This window comes from Cetorhinus maximus, chromosome 11 (assembly GCF_964194155.1).
Source record: "Cetorhinus maximus chromosome 11, sCetMax3.hap1.1, whole genome shotgun sequence".
Taxonomy (NCBI): Eukaryota; Metazoa; Chordata; class Chondrichthyes; order Lamniformes; family Cetorhinidae; genus Cetorhinus; species Cetorhinus maximus.
In genome coordinates this window covers 54,948,044-54,961,300 of record NC_135889.1, presented here as the reverse complement: position 1 = coordinate 54,961,300, position 13,257 = coordinate 54,948,044, and the positions used below count along the sequence as shown (strand labels likewise).

The 13,257-nt window shown below is 39.4% G+C and overlaps 1 protein-coding gene across 4 annotated transcripts in view; it reads right to left on the bottom strand.

Moving 5' to 3' along the window:
• Nucleotides 1-13,257, bottom strand: part of znf385b (zinc finger protein 385B) — a 423,045-nt gene that overhangs the window by 202,452 nt on the left and 207,336 nt on the right. Inside the window, exon 1 of one of the 4 annotated variants that reach the window (XM_078551948.1) lies at nt 3,498-3,591. The exons of the other annotated variants lie outside the window; for them this stretch is intronic. The gene's annotated coding sequence lies outside the window, so the exon portion shown is untranslated. Of the gene's footprint in view, nt 1-3,497; nt 3,592-13,257 lie in introns of those variants that run through there. 4 annotated transcript variants of the gene reach the window in all.

Below are 13,257 nucleotides of genomic sequence, written 5' to 3'. Positions count from 1 at the left end.
AATCTATGGAACCGGAGTGGAAGCAAGTCATCCTCGACCCTGAGGGACTGCCTAAGAAGAAGTGGGGGAGGAAATGGAGGGGAGGGAATTCTTGAGGGTAGTGGGGTAGGGGTGAGAGGAATATTGTGAGATGTTACTAAGAAAGATGGAGAGAGGAACAGCCGCACTCACCTTTGTTGTTCTTTAAGCCAGTGAGCCTCTTCCTTTTTGATCCCAAGTCCTGAGGTAGATGCTGTAGACATGGACCCTTTCAGTTATATCTATCCAATGTTGCTGGGTTGTCACCTGCAGGTGCTAGGCTAATGTACCTCCCCTCCTTGCCATGAGCTCCTCCACCAGATATCAAGGAATGCATCTCAACACCTGCAGGTGGGACTCTGACTTATTACTGCCTACAGAGTTCTGGCACAAAAGGAGGGAGTGCAGCCTTGCTTTAAGCAATTCAGTCCAAATTTAAAGAGCCTTTGTGCAGCCCACCGGAAATTGTTCAGCAAAATATGCAGGCTGCCCGTTTCTTATTTCCCACTACGAGTGGGAAGCCCATCAATCATATTAAAATGAGGCACAGGTATTAATATTGCCTGGGCCACATGCTAATAATATCAAGGGAGCTTGTTGCTCATTCTGTCCCCTGTCTGCCCCAAGTTAAAATCAGTTGCCATACTTTTATCCAGGACAGTAGCTTGAACCTGAAAGATATGGAAGCACAATAGGAACAAAACTAGAAAAGAGACATGGATAAGAAGGTAAGTTTCTTGTGGAACTTTTATCCCAAAGCTAAACAGTACTGCCAATATAAGCTGTACATAAAATATACAGAAGTGGCTTCCAACTCAACATCTATCAGCTCTAGTAGAAAACTCTGTCAAAGATATCTTTGTTTTACGCTAATATTGACTAAGTGATGCACATTATTTGAAATACAGGTCAGGGGTTCACTTGTGAAGGCCAAATGTCAATCTATGGACTATACCAATGCACATGTTACATCTGAATCTTTTCAGTACAATTCTTGATTTTTGCTGCCAAGAAATGGTTAGCCTAAACTAAAGTTCTGCATTCTAATTTCCACCCCACTTTTTTGTGCTTAAAGTGAGCAGTTTTTAGCTAGAAAATGAAAATTTTCCATTTCAGGTGCTTGGGGAATGAAAGTGATCTTGATGGTCGCACAAAATGCCGATAAGGTATCAGCAGCCCATTTTACACCCTGACTGTGTTTCTTCTCCATTCCTCTTAGTGAAAAATGAAAATCAGACAAGCTGTACAACTAGCTACCAGTTTTGTTATCATCCATTTCGTGGAGTATAAAACAACTTAGGTTGCGGGAAGTACAGTCAGAGAAGCTCCATTGACTTTGTCCCAGCAACATGCCTCACCTCTCAATCTCAAACAACCAACATCACTCTGTGATGGCACAGTTTTAAATTTACCACAGCAAGCATCCTAAACCTACATGAATGACATTGATAATCAGTTTCTTCCTCTTAATTAAAAGGTGCTTAATACAGATTACCTGGTAACTCAATCTTTTCACATGAATTTCCCATTTTGCTGTGCTACACATTTTGTTAAATTCAATTAATTGACTAATTCAGTTAATGTAGCACAAAAGTAAACCTTAAATTATCAGGAATAAGCTGTGGCATCAAACTTCTGGAAGCTTTGTGCAGTAAACCCTTGGCTATTAATAACTGGATTAAGATTGTGCAAATTAATTTCACATAGAATCCTTAGCTCAGAGAGGACAACTTGAATATTGCTGAAAAGAGAGACATGTTGCTGAAGCTTTTTGTCTTGCACTCATCAGGACAAACACAAGAATACCAAATTTCAAATGATCACAATAATTTACACTACAGGAGAAAAGGACGCTGATTTGTTAGCAAGTCGACTCTGATTGGCCGAGGTACTGCTATGGAGAAAGCAACGAGAAATTATAAGCTCCACAAACTCCCAGGCAATTCAAAAAAGATGCAAGGCTTGAACATAATCCTTTTGTTAGCAGAGAATGAGTGCCTGTTTAGGAATGTATGTCACTTCCAGCAAACATCAATGAGCCATATTATGAGCTCAACTGATTGGTTGTGAGTGAAGCTATTAGCGCACTCAGGACTTGCATTCAGCAAATGCTGCCAAATCATGGAATCACATCTAATGGTAGACATCCTTTTCGGGTCTTGCACGCACGGGCTGGTTGAGTACGGTCAACCTTCATCTCAGCATCACGGGCTAGCTTTCAACTATGGTCCTAGCTACGAAAGGCAAATTTCTAACCTACTGCACCACCCAGTCCTGGCATCATGGGTCTTAAAGTTCACATACTGGAGTCTGTATAAGATATGAGTTTACACTGACTCGAACAAAATAAGGGGTGATTGCTACCTCTATCATAAATAGAAGCGGTCATAATAGCCTCTGTATCAGAAAACTATTACCGTATCAATAAACTTAGCATTTCAATTCAATGCATTAAACTTTGTATTAATCCCCCAACTATCCAAGAAATTAACTTTCACGATTTCAACGTCCAACAAATATGTGGATGTATGTGTGCCTTTTTGAAAAGATAAATCTACTATCGTAAGTGCTCAGTAGCAAATGAAATGTGTAGTTTGTGCTGACTAAAGGAAAATACACTGAAAAATGAGGAAGAAAGAAAGAAGAAAAGAAGCTCATAAAATTGAGGGGAAAAAATCATGGCACTTGAATCATAAAAAATGAGAAAAAGGAAGTTCAAGTCAAAGGCCCTGAAATTAAAACTGGAGAAAAGCACATAGACACATAACTCTGTCATTTTGTTCAGGGTGAAATTCATCACGGACAATAGCACATTTGAAGACTGTGGTACACTCCGTCCAGATTTCTTTCCCATTATGAAAAATCTCTTCACCTTACCTGAACACATACATTTAAACATTTTTTTGCATTCCCTTGGAATGTTTCAGAATTACAGGAATTCACAGTTTACTTGGGCCCATGATAAATAAAGAATTACCCTGAATCTAGAATAGTATTATAGGAAACGTGGACAAGGCAGAATGTTGGGTATTATGAATATGCAGCTGCTGCATTCCTCACTTGGCAGACATCCAATTTAATTTGCCTGGTAGAAGATTAAGAGCTTTGTAGTTTCCAAATATATGATTTCTAAAGATACCAATGAATCCAGGTGGTGCCAATTTTTCAACATTTCTGAATGACCCTCACAAAATGTTCAGTTACATTACATCTCTAATAAATCCTGTGTCAAATGAAAAGGTAGTAAACAATTTACTGAGTCTAATATTATAGACATGCAACAATTCTTTTATATTGAAGTTTCAGCTTTCATTTGTGCTCTCAAACTCCAGAGTGGGACTTGAACCTAGAACCTCATGATTCTAAGGCATGTGTGATACCAACTGAGCCACAGCTGACAATGGTGGCTACAATTCTTTTATACTTCACTTCACAGTTATAATCCTTAAATGAGGTAACTGATTATTTACAATACTCACTCTGAATCAGTTCATCCAATCATCCCAATTATTTAAGGCCATAGGAACTCAGTAAAATGTTACTCAGTGGTAATGCAAATAATTCAGGTAAAAAGTTAAATCAGTTAATGTGGATAAAATGTGTTCTAACTGTGGAAATTTTCTTAGCAGCATATGTTGCATCATACTTACACATGGTATCAATTATATTATTTGCATCATAGGGTGCGGTGGGGTAACACTATCTGAAAGTGCCAGGATCTTTGTGTGTTTAGTGGAAATGGTTCCCAACAGCAATTCCATTTTTGACGCAATGTTCCAGTTCAACAAGCACCCAATGCCAGAAACCCTTCAAAACTAACAGTGTATAAATAACTCACTCACTTACTTTTCCAGAACCACTCCAGCCAATTCAGGGTTTTGGGGAGTTGGAGCCTATCCCAACAGGCAATGGACAGTGGGCTGGGTACACCCAGGATGGGACAAGTCAGCCCATCACAGGCCACACAGTCACACGCACACACACAGGCACACACACTAAAGGGCAATCTACCATAGCCAATCCACCGAACCAGCACGTCTTTGGACAGTGGGAAGAAACCGGAACTTCTGGAGGAAACCCACGCGGACATGGGGCGAACGTGCAATCTCCACACAGGCAGGCACTTGATGTCAGGGTCAAGCCTGGGTCCCTGGTGCTGTGAGGCGGCAGCGCTAACGTGCCGCCCATTGTATAAATAACTTCTTTTGACAAATGTATCATTCCAATGATTGCACTGTAACCTTATCCTTACACTCTAACCTTATCCTTACACTCCAATAAACAAAACTGAAAAATCTGTGAATTGCCTCATCTTGCATAGGTCAATGTTACCCTTGCTCCAGTTATTTTTGTATGCTCGTCCATTCCAGTTACAGAACTTCCAACATAAAAGAGCTAAAAGAGAATTTCTTCCATTAGCATTAGTTCAATGTTAATGTTACTGGAAAATTTTGTTTCTTGTTCTACAGAATAACAACAGAGCTTGTGGTATTAACAGTAAAATAATATGAAATCAAAAGCCGTTGCAAATTAGATGTGATCAAAGCAGCGATTTTTGTCAAACTAAAACTGCTGCAATTGTGAGGCCTAATGAAAGTTTCCCATAATGTCATCGTAAGCCAAGTAACCAGCACTGAACCTTGCCAGTGAAGCATGCTGTTTTTTAAAAAATAATTCTAATGGGTATCCCATGATGTTGTTCAAGGGAAATATGATGATATGGTTTATGCTTACACAAGAGGTGGTGAGAGATCATAAATTATGTAAATAATTGATTGTTTTTTTGGATTGGTTCCTGGGGAAATTGATCTATTAGATTAAGCAGATGGTGATGAATAGTTTTTGAATCAGTTTGAGCCAATCAGCAAGTAGATTATAGCTATATTGCTTTCAATGAATTCCTGGGAAATCCAGATGTGTGCGTGTGTGTGTGTATAGTTTGCATGTGCAATGTTATGATATACATACTGCAGATGTCAAAACTCTTCCCCATCTGGACCCTGTATATATATATTTTTTTTCACTTATCTTACAGGGCCTCTGCTGAGTTCCTTGCCAGGCTATACTGAGCGAGAGGCTCAGGTTAACAGCTGCTCGTTGAGCAGTTAAAATAACAGTAGGACCCTGTTTTGCACATATTTGAGGCTTCTGCCTAAATCAGGCGGTCAGTTCAGCCACCTAAGAAAACGGTGTAAAAGAGCCTCAGTGAGGCGGGGTGCAGAGCGCGGTAAATGTGACAATTGGATTTTAACTCATTTCGCCCTGTCTCTCCTTGACAGAGGGAGATAAAGTTCCCTCTTTTAAATTATTTTATTAAGTTAAGTGCATGCCTCTATGCTCAAAGAAATTAAAGTAATGATTTATTGGAAGTACAGTTCAACTCAGTGTATTAAAGACAATTGTTAATTAATAACCTTGTTGCAAAGGAGACTTGGGGAAAGATTCATCACATGATAGAATTTTATAATTTGAGAGTGATTTTGTTGAGTCCAAAATTAGGCTCTTTGTATGAATAAAGCAAACTACTAGGTATGAGGGACAAGTTGGCTCATGTACATTAAAAAACTGGATAAAAGATAGGACTCTAGATAAACAGTAGCTACCATTTAAAAATGTAATGAGTCGCTTGGGAGTACAAAATTTGTGTATTGCTGACAAAAATAGACATGTCGAAACGTTTTGTCTTGCACCCATCAAGATAGATGCAAGAATGCCAAATTTCAGAGGGAGCAGCAATTTATACTACATGACATAAGGGTGCTGCTTGGTTGGCGAGTCAACTCTGATTGTTTGAGGCGTTGCCATGGAGAATACACCAAATTTTTTGTTTCATTCAAAAAAGGCAAATGGCCTGGACATGTTCCTTTTGTCTGCAGAGGACAGGTCTCTGCATATGAATGTATGTAGCTTCTAGCAATCTTAAATTGGTTCTTAGTGTAATTCTTAGCACAATCGAGATTGTTCAGTGAGTGCTGACCGATCACAAAATCACATCTAATGTTAGACATTATGTTCTGAGCTTTGCAAGCACGGGCTGGCTGAATGTGGTCAATACCCTGCCTATTGCGAACAGTTGAAGGGATGTGTTGCCGATACAACCCACCAGTCATTGGGGCATATAACTGGCATCACAATAACACTGAAGTTAATATACCACATTATGCACAATGTGGTAGGCAGAATGTCTTCTTGGCTGGATGACAGCATCTTGCTAGTGGAAAATATCACTTTAACTCCAGGCCCCTTAAGTCTCATGGCATCAGATCAAACATGGACAAGGAAACCTTCTGCTGATTACCACCCACTGCACCACCCACCCCCCTCAGCTAGTGGATCAGTCCGCCTCCATGTTTAACACCACTGGAGGAAGCACTGAGGGTGGTAACAGCACAGAATGTATTCTAGGTGGGGGACTTCAATGTCCATCACCAAGTGTGGCTCGGTAGCACCACTTCTGACCGAGCTGGCCAAGTCCTGAAGGACGAAGCTGCCAGGCAGGATTTGCACCAGGTGGTGAGGGAACCAACAAGAGGGAAAAATCTACCTGACCTTGTACCTCACCAACCTACCTGTCGCAGACATATCTGTTCACTGCACAGTCCTTGTGAAGACAAAGTCCTGTCTTCACATTAAGGATACCTTTCATCGTATTATGTGGCACTACCACTGTACTAAATAGGATAGATTTCAAACAGATCTTGCAACTCAAAACTGGGCATCCATCAGGCAGTATGATCTATTCAACCACAATCTGTAATCTCATGGCTGGCATATCCCCCACTCGACCATTGCGATCAAGCAGAGGGATGAACCCTCGTTCAATGAAGAGTGCAGGTGGGCATGCCAGGAACTATACTGCTGTTCCTTCACTGTTGCTGGGTCAAAATCCTGGAATTCCCCCCTGAACAGCAGTGGTCCGAGCAGATGGTGCACCGCCACCTTCTCAAGGACAACCAGGGATAGGCAACAAATGTTGGCCTAGCCAGCAATGCCTACATCCCACAAAAGAATAACAAAAACACTCCTGCAAAGTGTCTTGGGATGTTCCATTACATTAAAAATGCGATATAAGTTGTTGCTGAAGAGGCTTATAATATTGCCAAATAGAGTAGGGATGCCTGAGGATTGGGAGGATTTTAGAATTCAGCAAAGGATGAACAAAAAATTGATAAAGAAAGAGAAAACAATCATGAGACATAAAAACAGATTGTAAAAATGTCAAATGTTTGTCAAAAAAAGCAAGAGATTAGCAAATGCAAACATTGGTCCCTTAGAGGTGGAGACAGGAGAAATTATAATGGGGAATAAGAAAACAGCAGAGAGATTAAGCAAATACTTTGTATCTGCCTTCATGGTAGACGACACAAAAACTGCTCTGGAAATACTGGAACACTAAGCATCTAGTGAAAATGAACTTAAAATAAATTAGCATTACTGAAGAAATAGTATGAGAGAAGTGAATGGGATCAAAAGTTGACAAATCCCCTACACCTGCTGGCCTACATCATTGAGTTTTAAAAGAGGTGCCTACAGAGATAGTGGATGCATTCGGTTTGAGCTTCCAGAATTCCCTAGATTCCAAAATGTATCTGTAGATTAGAGAATGGAGGGAGAGTAAAACAAGGAGCTATAAGCCAGTTTGCCTAATAGCAATATTGTGAAAATGCAAGAATCCATTCTTGGGGACATGGTACAGGTCAAGTATCCTTTATCCGTAAATCCGAAAAGTGAACACATGCAAAAACAGCATTTTTTTTTGAAGATCATCAACCTTTAGCGTGAGAAATCTAGTTGTTTGTCTGCATTGTTTACCTTGTGATTTTTTTGGTGACAGGTCAAAAAAAAAACTTATTACAGGTACCCTGTATTTATTCAGTGATGCATCTTACTTTTCTAGCCATTTTATTTACTTTAGGCTATAGCCGTCCTAAGCTTAGACTATTGTAATGTACATTTATATGCAGTGTCTGAAAACTGAAATTATCTGAAATCGAAATGCAATCAGCTCCGAGGGTTTCTGATAAAGGATACTCGACCTGTAATAGGGCACTTAGAAAATCATAATATGATTGGGCAGAGTCAGCATGGATTTATGAAAGCGGAATCATATTTGACAAGTCTGTTTTACCTCCACCACTGAAAGTGGGTGGGGGTTATGTTTTCACTCTAGTTGGTTAGGCTGTTTGTCGGTAAACAATATATCTAAAAATTAACGGATAAAACTTGGTTCACGGATAGGGGATGGCACAAGGAAGAACTGATTAAATTTTGACAAAGATGGGTATCCAGATCCGGATCCTGGAATTTTTTAAAGGATCTTATAACATTGGGAGATAGGTTGGAATGACTTTTTCTTTTAGAATGATGTGGGTTGTTTCATTTAGAATGTTCTTGATTTATTTAGAATGTTGTTGATTGTCTAAACTGCTTTGGTAGAATTTGTCACAAGCTGTGAAAATGTGAGCAGAGTTTTCAGAGCAGGTTGTTGGATGTGGATTGGCCTGAAGCCTCCTCATTGAGATGGAAAGTTCTTAATTTAAAAAAATTATTTTTTCAGTTTTGTCGTTACACAGCATCAACCAGACAAGGAAATGCCTCAAGGAAAAGCTGTGTAATTGTAATAATGTTGAATTAACACAGTGTACCAGAATAATGCACTCTACTGAGTGCCCTCTTCACTTGTTTGAGGTTGTTACTAGCAGGGTATATAAGGGTGAGCCCAATGGATGTAGTGCATTTGGATTTTCAAAAATCATTTGATAAGGTATTAAACAAAATTAGTGTTCATGGGATTGGAGGCAATTTATTAGCATGGATTGAGGATTGGTCCATAGACAGAAATTAGAAAGTAGGAATAAATGGGTCATTTTTGGGTTGGCAGGCTGTAGATAGCAGGGTACTGCAAGGATTGGTACTGGAGCCTCAGCTATTTACAATTTGTATCAATGGCCTAGATAAGGGGCTGTGAGATATGTTTGGGTTTGCTGCCAAATATAAAATTGGTTGGGAAAGTAAGCAGTGGGGAGGGCACAAAGAGGGATAATGTTGGTGTTCAGATGGACTGGGCCTCCTTGTACACAAATCACAGAAAATTAACTTACAGGTTAAGCAAGTGATTACAAAAGCAAATATTATGTTAACCTTTATAGCAAAGACGCTGGGGCATGAGAGTGAAGATGTACGACAATTGTTATGGTATTGGTGAGATCATACCTGTGTTTGGTTATGGTCTCCTTACCTGAGGAAGGGATATGCTTGTATTAGACGGAATGCAACAAAGGTTCACTACATTGATTTCAGGGATGAGGGGGTTGTCCTATGAGGAGAGATTGTGTAGACTAGGACTATATTTTCTTCAGTTTGGAAGAATGAGAGGTGATCTCAGAAACGTATAAAATTCTTAATAATAATGATAGGGTTGATACTGGGAGGATGTTTCCCATGGCAGGGAAATTTAGAACCAGGTGTTGTGGCCTCACAATAAGAGGTTGTCCATTTAGGACTGAGATGAGAAGAAATAATTTCACTCAGAGTGCTGTGAATCTTTGGAATTCTCTATCCCAGAGGGTTGTAAATGTTCAGTTGTTGAGTATATTCAAGTCAGAGATTGATAGATTTTGGGACATTAAGGAAAACTAAGGATACGGGAATAGTGGATGAAGATGAAGCTGATGCAGATCAGACACGATCTTCTTGAATGGTGGGACAGGCTCGACGGGCTGAATGGCCTCAATCTGCTCCTTTGTTCTTAAATTATAAACCTGCAGTAATTACAAGGAATTCAGGAAAGTTTTGGCAGCTCAGAACAAAATAATCTTACACTTATTAAGCAAATTTCTTTGAAGGAGTCTGAGATTTTTTTCTCAACAGTCAAGTAAACAAAATTTTAATCGATTATATATTTCTAGCAATTAGGATTGAAACTGCTAGGAATTGATATCTGGATGGGGTTTGAACCTTTTAGTATGTGACAGGCATTACAAATGAAAATTACAAATTAAAGTGACCATTAACTAGTCTTCTTCCCTCACATTGGTAAGTATTAAATATTATTTCACAAACCATAGGCGTGTGCCAGCCACTTTGAACCTGATGAGGAACTATTTGCAAACAAAGGCAGGTACTGTCTGTTGTACCTCATGGTTAAAAACATACAGTTGGGGGAGAAATTTGAACAATGCCTAAAGATGTTGGCCTGAGTCCTGATTGAAACTGGAACTTAGGGTTCATTGTCATAAAACCGTTAACATGCTATTTGTTGGTCAGGTTCATAGGAATTTCAAGTGGCTCAAATGCCAAATTGGCTAGCAAGTGAGTCGGGGTGAGTTTTATTGGGGAGGTGGGTTCATGAATAGAGGGAGTGGCTCACAGTTGTTCTCTGGAGCATAGGCGGAGAATTTTTGCACTTTTCCACGTCAATTTAAAAAAAAAGGCTTCCTTGTCTTTTCATGGGTGGCCTCCAGAAGTCCATTTGAAGGCCATTGGAACTATTGGCAAAGCATTATCAGTGCATGATACGTTCAGTTGATGACCAATTTCTAACAGGACATCAGGACTGTGCTCTGCATGTTGAAAGGTGCCTAAACACCTGATTTAAGTTACACCCTAGACACTCGGATGTTGCCAGCTTTGGGTGCAAGAGAGATTGTGACCTAAAACTCATCCCCCCTGCAGTAATTTCTCAGCCAACAAATTGAGCGCAGTAATACCCAGCTCCCCAAGTGTGTATTTATTGAACCTTAAGCGTCATGTCAAGGAAAGGGAATTTCATCAGAAGTAGCAGCCATTGCTACTACTTTAAACATTCAACGCCTAGACGAAACAACTGCTTATATGAAATTATAACTTTATAGCTATTATAAATATTAGCCTAAATAAACAGAGTTGATAGGCAGGAATTTAATAACCTTGTCACTTTCTATACATAAAATTTTTGATGGAATGACCTGCTTGAACTAAGAAAGCCAACATCAATGGTGAGAAATGAAAAAAACTCAAGTACTTCAGACACTGAATTTCTGAAATAACGGAAAATGCTGGAAGCATTCAGTGAGTCAGGCAGCATTCCTGGAGAGTGGAAGGTAGGATTAACATTTCGATCCATCATCTTTTGTCAGAACTCTATTCAAGAAAACAGGAAAGCGCCCTTTTTCCCATGACACCCGACAGCTTAAATATTAACAATTCTTTTTTTAAAAAAAAGTCTTTGACAAGTTATTTGATAAAGAAATAGAAGCCAAAATAAGATGAAAGATAGAAGGAAAGGATTATAGAATAAAATCACACGGTAATTTGGAAGAAAAATAGCTAAATGTCAAAAAGTTAAAGTTAAGAAAGAGGGAAAAACGAAGTCACGATTTGTTTGTGCTTGTGAATGGAACTTACAATTTACATAACTGCATCGAGTCAGATGCAATGTAATGGCTTCTGAAACAAGGCATATAACTATGTAGATTCAGCTATCAGTTTTCCCACAAATTTCACTTTAGTACTTTCCCAGTCTCATGTTAATTAAATGAGCGCATAAAATTTTTAAAAAACTTTTTTGGAGCTGGGTACTCTTCTTGGAGCTGGTTTCAATGGTGCTGGAGAGTTTCTCTTTCATCTGCTTCATGTTGACAATCTAAAATATTCATACTGCAGCAGAGAACTGTACTTACTTCAGCATGAAGTTGTATCGTGTGCTCTAAGTTTTGTTCCTCATGTCACAATAGCCATTGTTACATTTTATAAAATCCAATGACAACTCCATAGCCCTGAAGCAAGATAATTCTTGTAATTCATCTTACTGAGGATTTACCCCATCTGAACTTACTGCAAATCCAGTTAGTTATGTAACAATACACAGTTAATCATCTCCTTTAATTGCACAATGGGGGTATTAGAAATTTCTGACTTGCAATCTTGAATAGAGTTCTGACAAAAGATGATGGATCTGAAATGTTAATCTTACCTTCCGCTTTCCATGAATGCTTCATGGCTCACTGAATGTTTCCAGCATTTTCTGTTATTTCAAAAATTCAGTGTCTAAAGTGGTTTGGTTTTTTCATTTCTCATAATTAATGTTGGCTTTCTTAGTACAAGCAGGTCATTCCATCAGAAAGTGACAAGATGATTAAATTACTGTCTGTCAACTCTATTTATTTAGGCTAATCAAGACTGAGCAGACTACAATAATCATTCAATCTTTTTAAAATCGAGATGTTTTCATTACTTTGTTACTGTTACAATATTAGCAGCAATATTTTTTGCACTTCTTTACAGAAGCAAGGTAAATTATTGAAGAGATAGAATCTATTCTTGAAAAGAGAGATATGTTGCTGAAACTTTTCGTCGGGACAAATGCATGAATTCCGAATTTCAAACGATCAGAACAACTTATACTACAGGAGAAAAGGAAGTTGATTGGTTAGCAAGTTGACTCTGATTGCCCAAGGATTTTTTTTGAATTACCTGGGACCTTGGGGAGCTGAGAGTTCACCATTGCATTCTTCATGGCAACGCCTTGGCCAATTGGAGTTGATTTCCCAACTAAAAAGCACCCTTTTCTCCTGTAGTATAAATTGTTGCAGGTACTAAGTGATCACCGGGTGACGGCAAGAAGAGGCCTTCAAATGTCAGCAACAAAGCCTAGACAGATGTGGCAGCTATAGTCAACAGCCATGGGGTTGTCCGAAGGACCTGGGTACAGTGTTGGAAGAGGCTGAATGACTTCCTCTCTGCAAGGGTGGGTAAGAAAGCCCCTTTGCATCTTGAATGAATATATATGTGTGGCCTTGAATTTGGCGGGGCTGGAAGGTATTAAGCCACCAGCTCCAGTTGCCAAGTTATCCTGTACTCTGCAAGGCTGCCTGGGACTAGACAGGATGGTAGGCATGATAGAAGGGGTAAGTCCTACAATGTATCGAGCACATGGACCAGTGATGCTGGGGAGGAGCATGTAAACTTTTGCCATATCGATAAAGGACACATGAAACTGCTCTTGTCCCCTGCTCTTTACTCCTGTACTTAAAGCCCCTTGTAATGAAGGCAAACAGCATTTGCCTTCCTCATTGCTTGCTGCACCTTCAACTTGTAGTGACTCATGAACAAGGATTCCAAGGTCCCTTTGGACACCCGCACGTCCCAACCTCTCACCATTTAAGAAATATTCTGTCTTTTTGTTTTCTACCAAAGTGAATAACTTCAGACTTATTAACATTATATTCCATGTGCCATGTTCTAGCCCATTCACTTAGC